The following is a 14689-nucleotide window of genomic DNA, read 5'->3' on the forward strand; positions in this document are numbered from 1 at the left end:
TTTCGGGAGTTATCCCCATTTTACCGGGATTTTTAAGCCCTTCTTATATCGAAGTTACACTACTGTTGTTCATTGTTCTGGAACCTGCCACAAATCCAGTTGAAAAAACTTGATAAACTGCTATGCAGAATTGCAGCTTTTGTGACGCTGAGATATTCTACAATCGAGGATGTAGTACAGCTTGGTTGGTTACCGATCCAGCAGCAAATTAATTTTGAACTTTTGAAACTCGCACACAAATCGATTCACCAGGATGAGTTTCCATCGTACTTAAAAGGTTTTAAATTAAGAGTCGCTGGACGTAATACTCGTAATGTTGAGGAAGTTGAATCTAAATACGAGACTAATGTATCGGAAAAATTATTTGTTGGCAAGGCAAGTCGCCTTTTGAATGATATTCCAAAAGCGATCAGGGAAGAACCTGATCACAAAAAATTTCGCAATATTTTAAAAAAGTATTTATTAGATCGTAGTCTTGCAATATTTTATACACGTTATATCTAATTTTTTTTTCTACAATCGGTAACCTCACAGCAATCTATACATTACTTAATCTTATAGTTTTCTTCGTTCGAGTTAGCAGTATTCAACTCTACAATTTCTCATCATGTTCAAGTCTTAGTAACGTTTTTCGGGTCGTGCCAGTTTTTTTTTTTTTTTTTTTTTTTTTTTTTTACTTTTTTCTTGGCACCTCACTCACTTTCAAAAATTTTCCTATTTCAAGCCAATATATTTAGATTCTATGATCATGAGGTCTAGTGGTTATATTATTAATATTTACCTTACAATATTTACTTGATATTTTAGTCTGGTGGTCTGATCAACACACTGAAATTTTCGCAGGATTAGCCACTTCAATACTATTACAACTCAACCGAACTTTTCCTAATTAACCACTACAACACCAACAAGCTATACTTTCTGTTTTTTTTTCTGCAATTTTGCGAGCTCTGTCAGTATCCTTGAGTTTTGTTTTGTGTTTTGTTTCTACAGTTTTACGGTTTTACAATCTGCAATTTTGTGAGCTCTGTCAGTATTCTTGAGTTGTTTTTTTTGTGTGTTTTGTTTCTACAGCATATTTTTTTCATAGAATATAATTATCTTTTTATTTAAATATGATTATTTTTACATAGGACGAATAGCCATTGTAAAATATGGAAGAGCCTGAAAGACAATTAATAATAATAAAAAAATAAAAAAAAAATTTTGCGCTTATTTAACTTCATAAAAGTCAAAATAATTGACGTCAAATATATATAGTCTAAAAGTATAAAACCTTCAACTACTCAAAATGGAAACAATAAAGACAAAAACCAACAAAACAAAAAGACAATACAATTACAACAAAAATCTAGAATGAACATTCACAGAAAATCAATCAGGTTGGAGTAGAAAAGGAAAATATGATGACATAGAAATCCGTCAATGTAAAACTAGTGATCTAAAATGACTTTAAGGAAGAAAGTAACTCAATATGAGTTAAGATGGAAAGAAGTAACTCAATATGAGTCAAAAAATATATTTCAAAAAAAAACACATTATCTGTTCCTCAGTTTTCAACCTACACAGGATTTCGGCCATTTGTGAAAATATCCTCCTATATGATGGAAATAGGGTTGTGTAGGTAGGCCAAGCAGTGTTAGCTAGACACCACCACAGATAAAAAGATGTAAAAAGATGTGTTTAGTGAAAGTATGAAACGCGCGCAAATATAAAATAAACTAAAACTTAAACTCCACGGAACCAGCCGAAGAAACTAAAATAACAATGAAAAAAGAAGTGTACTTTCTACTAGACAAAGTTGCCACACCTTTGACACGTTTCTGCCACAACGTTGTAGAAAGCATACTAGATGGGAAGGAACTGGGATTGGATCGCCACTATCCAACCCTGTGGCTCTCACACACATTTTACAGTTCAAAGAAGAAGATGGAAAGAGTGGGAAAAGAATGAGAATTTAAAAAAGTCGGACTATAACCCGGTTCGAAGCCCCGTACACCGTGACCGCTCACCGCAAGAGCTGGCGAACGAGTGAATCTTGAGAGAGTTGAAATCTTGAAAATTCTGAAAAATGACGAACTATAACCCGTCGAAGACTGTAATCTAACTTTGCGTTTTCAGCACCTTGACATCGCATTCTTTGTATAAAAACTTTGGCTTTAACTTTCAAGTCCTCGAAAAGTAACGTAGAAGAACGAGCAATCCTGAGAAGTTCACCAACAAAAGAAGAATAAAAAATCGATTCTGGCAAGTTGCTATCTTTGTGTGGCATTCGGACTATGGAAAAAGGAAATGCATCCCGTTTATCAAACAACTTATAAATAAATATCCCGTCTTTGATGGTAATATCCAGGTTTAAAAAAGAAGCATGATTACCAGAGTGCTCAATTTTGAGTTCAAGCTCATCTGGATAGATATCTCTATACACAGACTGAAACAAGTTACCGTCATTGATCGCACACAAATCATCAATGAATCTTTTAGTCGAATGAAAATGGCGAGCCTTAACCTTATTTTCCTCAATGACCCTGCTCATATACCTTTGTTCGTATTGGTAGAGGAAAAGATTAGCCCAAAATGGCGCCGGATCGATTCCCATGGGAATCCCGATCACTTGACACATAACAATATCACCTGCATTGACAAAACAATTTTTTATCAGATGTTTCATAGCAGTTTTCAAAGAATTCTGTGTAAAAGACACAGAAGATTTGGGTTTAGTTTTTGACCAATACGCTTTATCATTTTTAGAAATAGCGATAAACTTGCAGTTACCTGCATCAAATACAAAATCAATGACCTCTGATAGTTCTTTAATCAGTTTGTCATGAGGAATCTTTGTGTACAATGTACTAAAGTCAAAGGTGGAAATAGATTTGGCGTTTTTCTTTTTATTGATTCGGTTGAGTGAATCTAGTACTGGATCACAATTTTGTAGTACCCAAAATTTATTATAATTGCTCAAAAACTTTGCTTTTGTATGGAAATTTTTCAACTTGTCTGTAAACAAGCTTAAAAACTAGACTGACAGATCTAGAAATCAGTTTGGTGGAACAATGTTTTGAAGCGATAATGAAACGTTTACCAGTAGGAGTCTTGTGTTTCTTTGGAGTCCAATAGATACATGGAAGATCCAAGTCCTTTTCAGAAACAGCAAGACCAAAACGTTTAGAAAAACGAACATTTTCATTTACCATTTCTGCTTTATTCTGATTAACTCTAATGTATGTTTCATTTCCTGCACCCAAAATCCCAATCTCCTTCAAAATTACTTCAACATAGAAACGTTTACAAATAAATGCAACGTTATTAGCAGCTTTATCAATGGGGACAATAACAAAATTACTGTGTAAAACATTCAAATAATCAACAACATCTTGTCTTTTGAGCACAGAGCTCACTTTATTGTACCTGATCTTCTTTTTCAAAAATTTTATCTTTTTATCCACCTGTTTTAACACTTCAACCTTCCATTGAAGAAAGTTTTCGTCAGTCTCATTAATTTTAGCTGAAGTTTTATTCACAAAACTATCCAGACCACTAGAAATAACATCTCTGCATTTATTCCAATTGATATTTCGAGGTTCACGATAATTTGGTCCCTTGGATATCAATTTTCGCAAATGATTATTTTTAATGAAACTTAAATCTCCGGTCATGATATGACCATGGTCTAGATCAATAAAAGGAGAATCGTGACACTCACAAGATGGAAGGTTGGTGCCAAAAGTTTCTAAATCTGCTGTATTGATGGAATTTACAGTTTCTTTATAATTAAAGATTTTATTTCTAATCGTAGGAGTTAAAGAGTAAACAATCGATGGTGGATCATTTTGAAGTTTTTCAGGAAGTTTGGAATTCACACAAGGCTTGCGAAGAATATTTTTGAGCTGAATAAACTCAAGACCTTTATTGTGGAAATAAATAGGAAGGATGTGGGAAGGAGATTTCTTAACATTAGCTTTATCAATTTTCATAGTCTTCGTAAGAAAAATATCGATCAATAATTCATACCATCTTTTCAGATGGCTTTCGCAAGAAAAAAGTGAAGTGCTAGCTTGTTCTGCAAGTTTTCGTAAATTTGACTGTCGAAGCCTATCAAACAAAATGCGACATTTCTTGGAACGTTCTTCCGGAGAAAAAAAGAAAAAAAAAATGGAATGAACAAGAGAATCTAGATCAGAGATCCTAGCCTTAACTTTGGAGCGGTAACGGTGCTCAACAAACTTAGTGCCATGTCTGGGAAGAGGTGGAAATAATTTCCCAGCCGGAATGTCCTTGTTCATAGATTTTACTCGCTCATTTAAACCATATGGATAAATAGATCGTAAAGTTTTTATCCAATGATCTTCTCTTTCTAGTCGAAGTCTTAACATTGCAGGATCAATTTTCCCATTTAAATAACCATCACCGGGCAAAAGTTCAAGAATCTGGATGGTAAAAGTAGCACCGGGACACACATTCTTATAGTGATCAATGGAAATTTCACAACCTGATTTTCCTTTTCTGTGAATATTCATTCTAAGATTAAGAGAGACAGCACTTTCACCAACATATTGGACAAAACAAGACGAACACTGAAGAACATAAACATAATTTTGCACTTTGCAATTAATGTTATCCACATCAACATCAAGTGCATGGACTCTGCCAGTCATATTTGATTTTACAAAGTTATTTTTAAGTAAGGCGGGACAGGTTTTGCAGTCTGAACGACATTTGCGAACATTTGCGACATTTTGCGATATATATATTTTTTTTATTCATTGACGTAATGAATTTATTGACGTCAAATATCATTTTTTAACTTGTCAAGTGTCAATGCCTTAAATTTTTCTATTTGAATTTTTGCAATTTAGATATTTCATTCCGATTTTTGTTTATTCCTGAAATTGCCTACGACTGAGCCTTCTCTAATCCTGCTAAGTATCCATCTATCTGGGTTTACAATCGAGCCTTCCCTTTCCTGTGAACGATCACAACGTAGGCTTATCAACCAAAGTTTACAATTTAGCCCTGCCTTATTCCGAGAAACTATCACTTTTGGATTACAATTTTAAGCTTCCCTTAGTCCTGATTACTCATCACCCTATGGGTTTACGACTTAGCCTTCTCTTATCCCTAGTACCCATTGCCCTTTTAAAAAAAGTGTTTACAATTGGGCCTTTCACTTCCACACGTATACTGAAGTTGAGCCCAGTGCTTTAGCACGTTACAGTACTTAACATAACATGTTCTTATTTTCCACAAACTGAGTTTTGTTTTAGAGAGTGTTTTAAAATGTTCTTAATTTGTTCTTATTTTCCAATGTTTTTTTAGTATTTTTTAAGAAATTTGGTGTTTCAGAGAGTGTTTTAAAATGTTCTTAACTTGTTCGTATTTTCCAAATTTTTTTAGTGTTTTTGTTTTGTTTTTTCCTAAGGAATTTAGTGTTTTAGAGACCACTAAGCATTAAGATATTCTTCCTAATAATTTTGACCATGGAAGCCTTTTACTCCTAATTAAAATGTAACTCTTCTGACACCCCTATCTCAGCCTCGGTGGGACAATCCTTCTATTATCCTTTCTATTAAAAAAAACATCATAAAAACCGGTATCATGAAGGGGTTATCCTTCATGTAACCGAAATTTATGAGGTTTACGGGTCGTGCACATCGAGAAAAGCTAAAGTAGTTGTCATAGATAAAAGTGGTTATAGGTTAGTAAGATATTAGTTTGGCTGAAACCCACTATTTTAGATTTTTGAAAAATTACGTAGTAATGCAGACAATTAAAAGAAAACTATCGATTGTGTATTCTTGAAGGAAAATGTGTAGAATTTTTGATACTTATATTGTGTTTTTGAGGAAGGAGTGGTAAAAAAAAATAAATTCATGTGAGAAGGCAATAATATTATGAAAAAGGTCATCGTGTATTTTTGAAGGAAAATGTGTCAAACTTGTCGATCCATATGTTCATCAATCCATAAATATGATAGATGAATTTGGGTCATGTTGCATATTTTTAGCGAGAAATATGGTGGTGGAGTATGAAAAATATTTTGCTATGCAAATCATGATTATTCATAATTAAATACATCGTTTTAGTATTTGGAACCTTGAGAGCATAGGAGTTTGTGGACAACTCAAACATAATTTAGCATGTGGTCGAGAAATCTCAAAGATGATATGAGATTGAGATCTATCATTAAATAAATAATTCGTTTTAGCATGATGAGCCTAAAAATATCGAATATGTGAAATTTAAATTAGAGTTATTGTAAATGTTTGTAAGACTTTTAGTGAGAAATAATGAAAAGTTTTTATTGGTTTGTGATCATTCGTAATTGAACATATCGTTTTTGAACATGAAAAATTATGAAGGAGATAACGGAATAGTGCAATGTGAACAGGAGACCATGACAGGTAGAATGGGGGTAAAAATTCCTATCGTAATCCCAATGGAGATAGAAATTCGATTGTTTAAAGGTAAAAAAATTCAGTGGGAATGGTTTTGGAGTGCAATTTTTAAACATGGAATTTCGAGTGGAGATTAAATTCAGTTCCAGAGGCCCTCGTGCGCCTAGAACTTTGTTACATTATAATAATAATGATAAATCAAAGTCAATTTCGCAGTAGGGCTGAAGTTCAAGGGTATTTTCCCACCGGGGACGAAATTTTTGCCTTATTTTCCAGTGAGGCTCGGGTCCCAGCGGGTCTGTTACACATGGCTGTTATTTGACATACAAAATCAGGTTTGGTTATAAAAATTAGGCTTCGAGTTGATCAAATCTCCTCAAATCTATATTTTGGGAAGTAAATAATTACTGCAGTTGGGGATTGATTATCCCATTTTTTATGGCTTGCGATTTGAAATCCAGAAAAATCAGTTGGGCTGGAAAAAGTGAGGATTTGCTTATTAAATTATTTTCAATGGGGACAAAAATTGGAGTTTAATTTTCCACCGGGGAAGATATTTTGGCCAATTTTTCCAGTGGGAAGGGGTGTCGCAGTAGGTCTGTGAGAAAGGGTGTCTTCAATTCTCAGGCTGTGGATATATTCTTACGGTGCACTTATTTTTCTGGCAAATTTCAGCCTAAATATTCTTAAACGAATATAAAATTTCTTAGAAGAACCAATTGAAAACAATTTTAAAAACATTTCGAGGCTTTACGAATTCTAAAGCACTCGATTTCTAAGGAAAATGGACAAAAATACTCACAAAATGGTGAAAATAAGAACATTTTGAGACATTTACACCACCACAGGGTCTAAAGAGGAACCAATACACGTTTTTTATGAGAACAAACTATATAAGAAGATAAGTCTTCCATGGCAAAAATATGAAGAGCTAGAGAACATTTCTAGGCTTGGAAATCAAAAGTTAAGGTCATCCGAAAGATTAGATGTTCTAATAAAAAAACGTGTAAACGTTATGATTCTTGCAAAAAGTATAACCTGACAAATATTTACATCGATCAGTTGCTTTTTAAAGGTCCAGTCTGCTGTGCGTTGGACCAATAAAGTAATTCACACTTCAAATGTAAAAGACCAAGACTTACCCAGCTCCAATTACCGCATTTTAATATATAATATGTTCTTTCATCAATTTAATAGTTTGGTTGAATGTATTGATTGATAATTTTCTTAAAGATATTATGCATGTTGCCAAGTCCACAAGGCCAAACCTAGTAACTTTGGTCTTTAATGACGTAAATTGTTGATTAAACATGTCCTAACTAACAATATAGACATTACATTAACCATATTTTGTAACCACATGTGTATATTTAGTGACTAGCCATAAATAATCTAATTATCTCCTAAAAATCCTGACTAATTGGCAAAAGCCACTTTTGAACGGCACATTCTTGTCTTTACAATTAATCTTTGCAAGTGCAAGGTTCAGTCGCTTACATGTTTTTTATAAGAAGAAACTATATAATAACATAAGGCTTCCATGGCCAAAATATTAAGATTAATAACATTTGAAGGCTTTGTTGACTCAAAAACACCCGATTTCTTAGGAAAATGGGTAAAAATGATCAAAAAAAGGGCGAAAATAAGAACATATTAAGAATATTTTTAGGCTTCAAACTCAAATAGTTAAGAGCATCCTAAGGCTTCAAAAATTTTGAATGTTCTTATAAAAAAGGTGCATTTTAAGAATATTTTTAATCCGCTCAAAGTACCTCCAAACACCTCCTAAAATGCTTTACTAATTGGAAACAATTCTTCTTACGTTGCAATAACATTTCATTTTGAATTGCATGCTCCAAAACATTCAATAAGTTTAGGCAGCTGAACAATCTTCCGGACGGCAACTCCGAAAAAAACTTTTTTTTACCTTCAAACTTCAAACTATTCTAGCTCTAAGAATATTTTTAATCTATATCTTAAAGTACCTTAAAGGGGGCCACCTTTTGCTTTGTGACCAGTATTTTTTAAGCACATACCCAAAGGTTACTGAATTACACTTGATAATTATGGGTAATCAAAAGATCTATTAGTACAAATAGGAGGGAAAACATCATCCACATTGCCCGATGATGGGAGAAAAATCTCCTGAAACGTAGCCAAACGTAAATCTCGTGATCCAAGCCATGATAAACTTCCAATATACTGATTTACTGTTGTCCTCAGTCACCAACAATCTTACCGACTCTGTCGCAGAAAAACACACAGACATATCAACACTCGCTGAACTTTACAACAACCAATTGGTTTTTCAATATTAAATTCAATATCGTTTTGAAACCAGATAATTTCAAAGGATTTATCTCTATAGTTCCGTTTTTAATTCAATTCCTTAGTAATTTAAGTATTTGATATATTGTGAGATTGGATTGATTATGATAATTAGTTCAATACCACACCTAAGTACAACCATCACAGCATAATTATTCAAAAATCTCTTTTTTGTTTTTAATTTGGTGCAATATTAGAAATACCTAAGACCATGTCCACACGTTAACGTCCCATTTCCTTCCAGTATGATTTTCAATACAGATCGGGCGTGTTCATGTTCCCAGCTTGCACACAACGTTGTTTCAACGTTTATCTAACGTTCACAACATCCATATAACGTTAAATGAACGTTGAAACAACGTTGTGTGCCAGCTGGGTTGATTTCGGAACGTTTCGGAGCAAGAATTTTGACGTTTGCACTTGTTTTTGGCTAGAAGTTTTGGCTTGGAATCAAAATGAAATGTATCTATTCTAATGTTTTCGTGCTACAAAACCGTTTAGACCCCACAGGAAAATTAGGCAAAAGAAATTAGTTTCCCTGCACTTTCAGCCCCACTGAGGAATTGACTTTGATTGTATCCTAATTCGAGATTCAATGGAAAAAAATTCACTCCAAAGCCATTCCGAAGAAAAATAATAGTTTCACCAAGATATTGAGAAATCCACCAAGAAACTGAGACAAGGATATATCCTTCAGTTAAACATTTGTCTTAATTTATATTCGAGAGTTTAGGCTATGCTCACTAGTTTGTGTTTTCTAGAACAATTTGTAAAACCTTTGTCAAGTTGTACATCTGATAGATACAGGGTCAAGAAAATACCAGCGGATACCCCTTAAACTCAGAATTGATTTTGCACTTTTTGTCATCTAAAAAATTATGCATTATATACAAATTTTACCTCATAAATAACTTCCAAGATGTTTAAAAAATAAAAGAAAATTTATGTAAAAAAAAAAAAATACTAGTCCGGAGCCAGTCCCGGTATGGATCTTGATATTATCTCAAACATAAGTAGTCAATAGTAATAATTTAGAAATTTTTCAATAAAGGAATTAAAAAGCGCAAATAACCTCACAGTCACTCGAACTTTTCGTGAGTGAAGAGGAGAGGTGGTCTTTGTTCCATGGAGTTCTGCTGCCGCGGAGGCACAAGAGGACCGAACTCAATAGTGCAAAGTTCACCTTTCTTCTTACCCAAGTCGTTGTGACTGACAGGTTTTCGTCACGCTTTTCAGACAGAAGTTCACTAAGTCTCTTATAAAAACATTTTGTCTCTCTTCCATGCCGCCCATGGCGGTGAAAACGATTGGCGTGAATGATCCGTGTTCAATTTGTAGGATACGGGGGCCGTACGTGCGTTTCTTTTCCCTTTCGTTGACATCGCATGCTTGGGAGATGCTGGAGTTCCTGAACCGTTTGGCGATTGGGTTGAAAACCCTTACGTCAAAAAATGCCTTTTGGCCAGGAATCCAAAATCCCCTAGCAGCAATATCAAGACGGGCATTGTCTTGAGTGTTGGTAGATTTCATTTCAAAGTTCTCTCCTGACAGTGGAGTCAACGCTGGCTCGACTTTCACGTCTTTGCAGACTTGCGCCAGGAGGGACGCAGTAATGTCACGAATTTGGTTGTGGCGAAGAGTGACAAAGCCACCCTTCTTGCACGTCAGCGGTGCTCCAAGTTGAACGAAGATCCACATACACAAACGTCTGGGTAAACGATTTACTTGGTGACCGTATCGAATCTTGATCAGGTCCCAAAATGATTGCTTGCGAGCTGGAAACCTTCGTCTGAATGGGGAGTGTGGATAGCCAGAGGGATGATCCAGGCTCGCGGTTGATTTCGAGGAGCTTTTTCATGTCGTCTTGTGATTGGTCCTTGATGTTTTCCAACTTCTGTCGATGAGACTGTGTGCGTTTGAGTTTGAATGACGCTTTCAATTTCTTAATTTCATCTTTGTCGATTTCGTTTTCTTCTTGTTTGATGATGTTCTTACGGAGCTGTTCGGTGAGCAATTCTGAGTTTCGGAATTCGGATTCGGCCAGATCGCTGAACTTCGGAATTCCCAAACCACCCAGGCTTGGAGGGAGGGTAAACAACTCGCGCTCTAGTATTTGGATGAATTCCTCCTGTGATCGCTGGATGAACTTGGTGGTGATGATTTCATCTAGCTTGAGAGGTGGGTTGAATGTTGGGGATGGTTCTCATGGTGAAGTTTAATTTGTGTTTGTAACCTGGCCGTGAAGCAAGTGTAGGCTTCGTGAGGGGCGATTTGGCGATCTCCGACAATAGCTCAATTTCGCCGATCCAGGTGCTGATCTTCTCAGTGACAAAACTCATCGCGGTAGTCGTTTGAACCGATGGCAGCTCCGAGGTGTTTTTCCTTCGGGTAGTGATGCGGATATTTGTGTCTTGAATTCTTGTTGGGCTTGTTCTAGGTGTTGTGGCTTGACGATGATCCAAGTTTTATCTGCGCGCTGGAAGTAGCCATATTTGGGGCCCCAGCGAAGTATCGTATCCCACATTCGTTTGAGCCCACCGAATCGTACCGCCTCCGAATATGTCGTCGGCATATCCTGCTGCTCGGGTGTTGGTGTTACGTATCTCGCTAGCGGCGAAGAGAATCAAAGGGATTGTTGCGATAGCGTACAGCAGGCCGGCAATGGGATCACCCTGCGTGGTGCCTTCGGATGAACGGATTTCGACACCACCGAGGACGAAGAGTCTGGAGGGCGTATTGTAGCAGTTGGAGGCAAATGTTGCAATTGAGGGGCAGATGACTTTTATGTTGTGCAAAAATGCTTCACGGTTGACTGCGTTGAAGGCGTTTGATGCGTCGACTAACATCACGGCTTCACACTCGTGTTTGTTGAATATCTCTCTGAGGGCGTGAATAGCAGCTTCACAACCTGCATCTTGGCCGGCACATACTTGCAATGAACCGACGGAATCGGTGATGTCTTGCTTGAGCAATCTTGATACTGTCTTGCCGATAATTCTCCGTAGTGTTTCGCCGATACCGATCGGTCGCAGGCCTGGGTTTTTGTTCAAGGGGATCAGCCGGCTGGAAAGGAAGGCTTCAAGAGATCCATCCGATTGGATAGTGGTGCATAGACGTTTCGTAAATTCAGCTAAAGACGTGCATAGATCGCTTGATTCGGTCTTAAAGCTGTTCGAACAAAGTATGCGTCGCCATCCATCGCCATCCAGTCCTGAAGGTCCTGCCCCTCCTTTTGTCCTCAATGCCGATTGTCTGATCATATCACCGTTGATTTCGTCGAATCTGACCGGGTGAAGTTTGATTGGCGTGTTGTCGAGCAGAATATCCGGATCGGCTGGCTCAGGTGGCGGATGTTTTTGTTTCAGCGCGTTCAATGTCACATCATCGAGAGGAAGGATTCCGTTGCTCATGTTTTTGCTGAGTAGTTTTATTGCGCCGTTTACGTTGCCTTTCGACATTTTCTTGATGAACTCCTTTGTGATCTCTTTAACGGACGATCTATTGGTTTTAGACGACAGTAGGTGTAATATATATATGTAAGATATACCCCTTAAACTGCATACCCTTTAAAACCCACAAAGTTAGATTCTGGGCTCCTACCCACTAAACTTAATTTAATATTGTATATTTCACATTTTACATCCAAATGTACTTTCATAATATACCTGATATTGATAATTTCGATTATTGCAAGTTTTTGTAAAATTCGTCATTCAAAATTTTTTCAAAATTCCTTCAAATTTCGACTTAGAGATTACACAGTTAAATTTAAACTTATACTTTTTAGGTATCTATACTATACTACTATCTATGGTAGGTCTATCAAATCATTTTATTCTTCGTAGTTAAAACCTAAAGAAATCGTAAGGCCTTCAAAGTTCTGTTTTAAAAAACTTCAGTTATGGTAGGGTTTAATTGTTTAGTAATTGTTCCAAAATATTCCAAAAATGCTGAAAGTAAAAACAATTTAAGAACATTTTTACACCCCTGTGTCACAGACCCACTGAGACCCCAGCTCCAATGGAAAATTTGGCAAAAATTTGGTCCCCAGTGAGAAAATACACTTGAATTTCAGTCGCACTGGAAAATTGACTTTGATTTCATCCCAATTCGAAAATCGATGTCTAAATATTGTACTCCATCATCCCCACTGGATCTTTCAAACTTGGAACAATATAATTTTTATCCCTATTTGGACTTCAATTGGGATTTATATCCCTAACTGAAGAAAAAAGTTCCACCGGGGCTGTGAGACAGGGGTGTATTTTAGGTTTAAATCCGAAGGCTTCAAAACTCTTTAACGTTCTTAGAAAAAAACATGTAATCTACACCACGACATTCAAATTCCAATGTTTACAAAATTGAGGTATCCTTCCGATAATTGATTTTTTTATATGTTTCCAGGGAAAAATCTCTCTAGAACTAATCATCTAATGTATAATCTCGCTTTTTATGGAAATAGCGATGGAAATTGTGACCTAGAAATGACCTACACGTTATTTTTTATAAGAACTTGTCAATTTTCTTAAAAAATCAGTTGTCGAAAAGCAGGTTCCTAACCTAATCTTGATATTTTGGCCACCGAAGCCTTATTTTCTTATAAAGGCTGCTCTTATAAAAAAAACGTAAAGTGAGCTTCAAAAGTGATTATTTTTATTGCAAGTTTTTTTAAAAATAAAAACATTTTAAAGGCTTTCTGGACTTTGAAACTTCTTTGAAATTGCACAAAATACTCACAAAAGGGCAAAATTAAGAACAAATTTTAGACCCGAAGACCTAAAAGGCTAACCCTATTTGTACTATTTGGGACTGTTTCTGTTCGGCGGTTAAACTAATGTTAATAGCTCCTGAAATAATAAAGCTTTTGGTATGAAATTTTTTGTATATTTCTTACTTTTATTTAGCTTCAAAATAAAAAAACAATCGAGATCTGAAAACTTTCACACCTTGAGCTAGTCTGGAGATCCATACTTTCTATTCAAACTTACACCACATAAGAAAAAAACCCATCAGAAGCTACTCATTGAGAGTATAGTATTTTTGACTCAGTTTGAATTTGTTTACATTTTTTATATTTGGTTTGAATTTCGTGCCAAAAAAGGGGACAAGTTGGAGTTTTTACAAGCTTTCGTTTGATTTGGTTGGTCGTTAACCTGTAATAAAACAATTTTGTTACTTTTTCTAAAGAACGCGTCATCTCTATTACTTCAAATAACCAATTAGTGAAGTCTCTTGTAAAAACTCCAGCTCATCCCCAAAAAAGCTGTTGATAAGGTTAGGCAATCCAGGTTCGCGCACTTCCAATCCAAACAATAATATCACGTGATTTCAACAATTGTTTAACAGCCAATAAAATTCTGCGACCAGATTTGGTATCTACAAAAATACCCGGCTACTCTGTTATTTCTATATTATTATTAATAATAATATTGCTTGCTTTGGGCATGCTGAGTGACGTCATCAAAAGTTTTTTGTTAAAAGTTACCTTATGTGACAAGGATCTTGTGTGCCAAATTTCATCCAAAAAGATCCACTAGATCAAAAGCTAAGGAGTGATACACGAACATCCCCTCTAGTTTTAAACCACCCCTAAAAGCCTAATATAAATAGGGTTAAAGAACATATTCGAAAGTTTCGAAAAATGCTCTTATTAACAAAATGTGAAATTATTCAGAGTGCATTTTGTTTGCCTGAACATAAATTTCTTTAAAACGTCAATACACGCTTTTTTTATAAGAATGGTGTAAATCAATTTTATCATTGATATTCTTTTTTGGGAAAATCATCCTAAAATATTCTTACAGCATTCTTATTACTTGGGGGTTATTGGCAATTTTTTTAGCCATTTTCATCATGGACATTCTTATAAAGTGTATTCTTATACCAAAAAACGTAAATGTCCATCTAACGTCATTTTAACATCATATATGAACGTTCAAACAATGTCTATGACTGCCTGTTGG

The sequence above is a fragment of the Clytia hemisphaerica genome, unplaced genomic scaffold, assembly GCF_902728285.1.
Source record: "Clytia hemisphaerica strain Z4C2 unplaced genomic scaffold, Clytia hemisphaerica genome assembly, whole genome shotgun sequence".
Taxonomy (NCBI): domain Eukaryota; kingdom Metazoa; phylum Cnidaria; class Hydrozoa; order Leptothecata; family Clytiidae; genus Clytia; species Clytia hemisphaerica.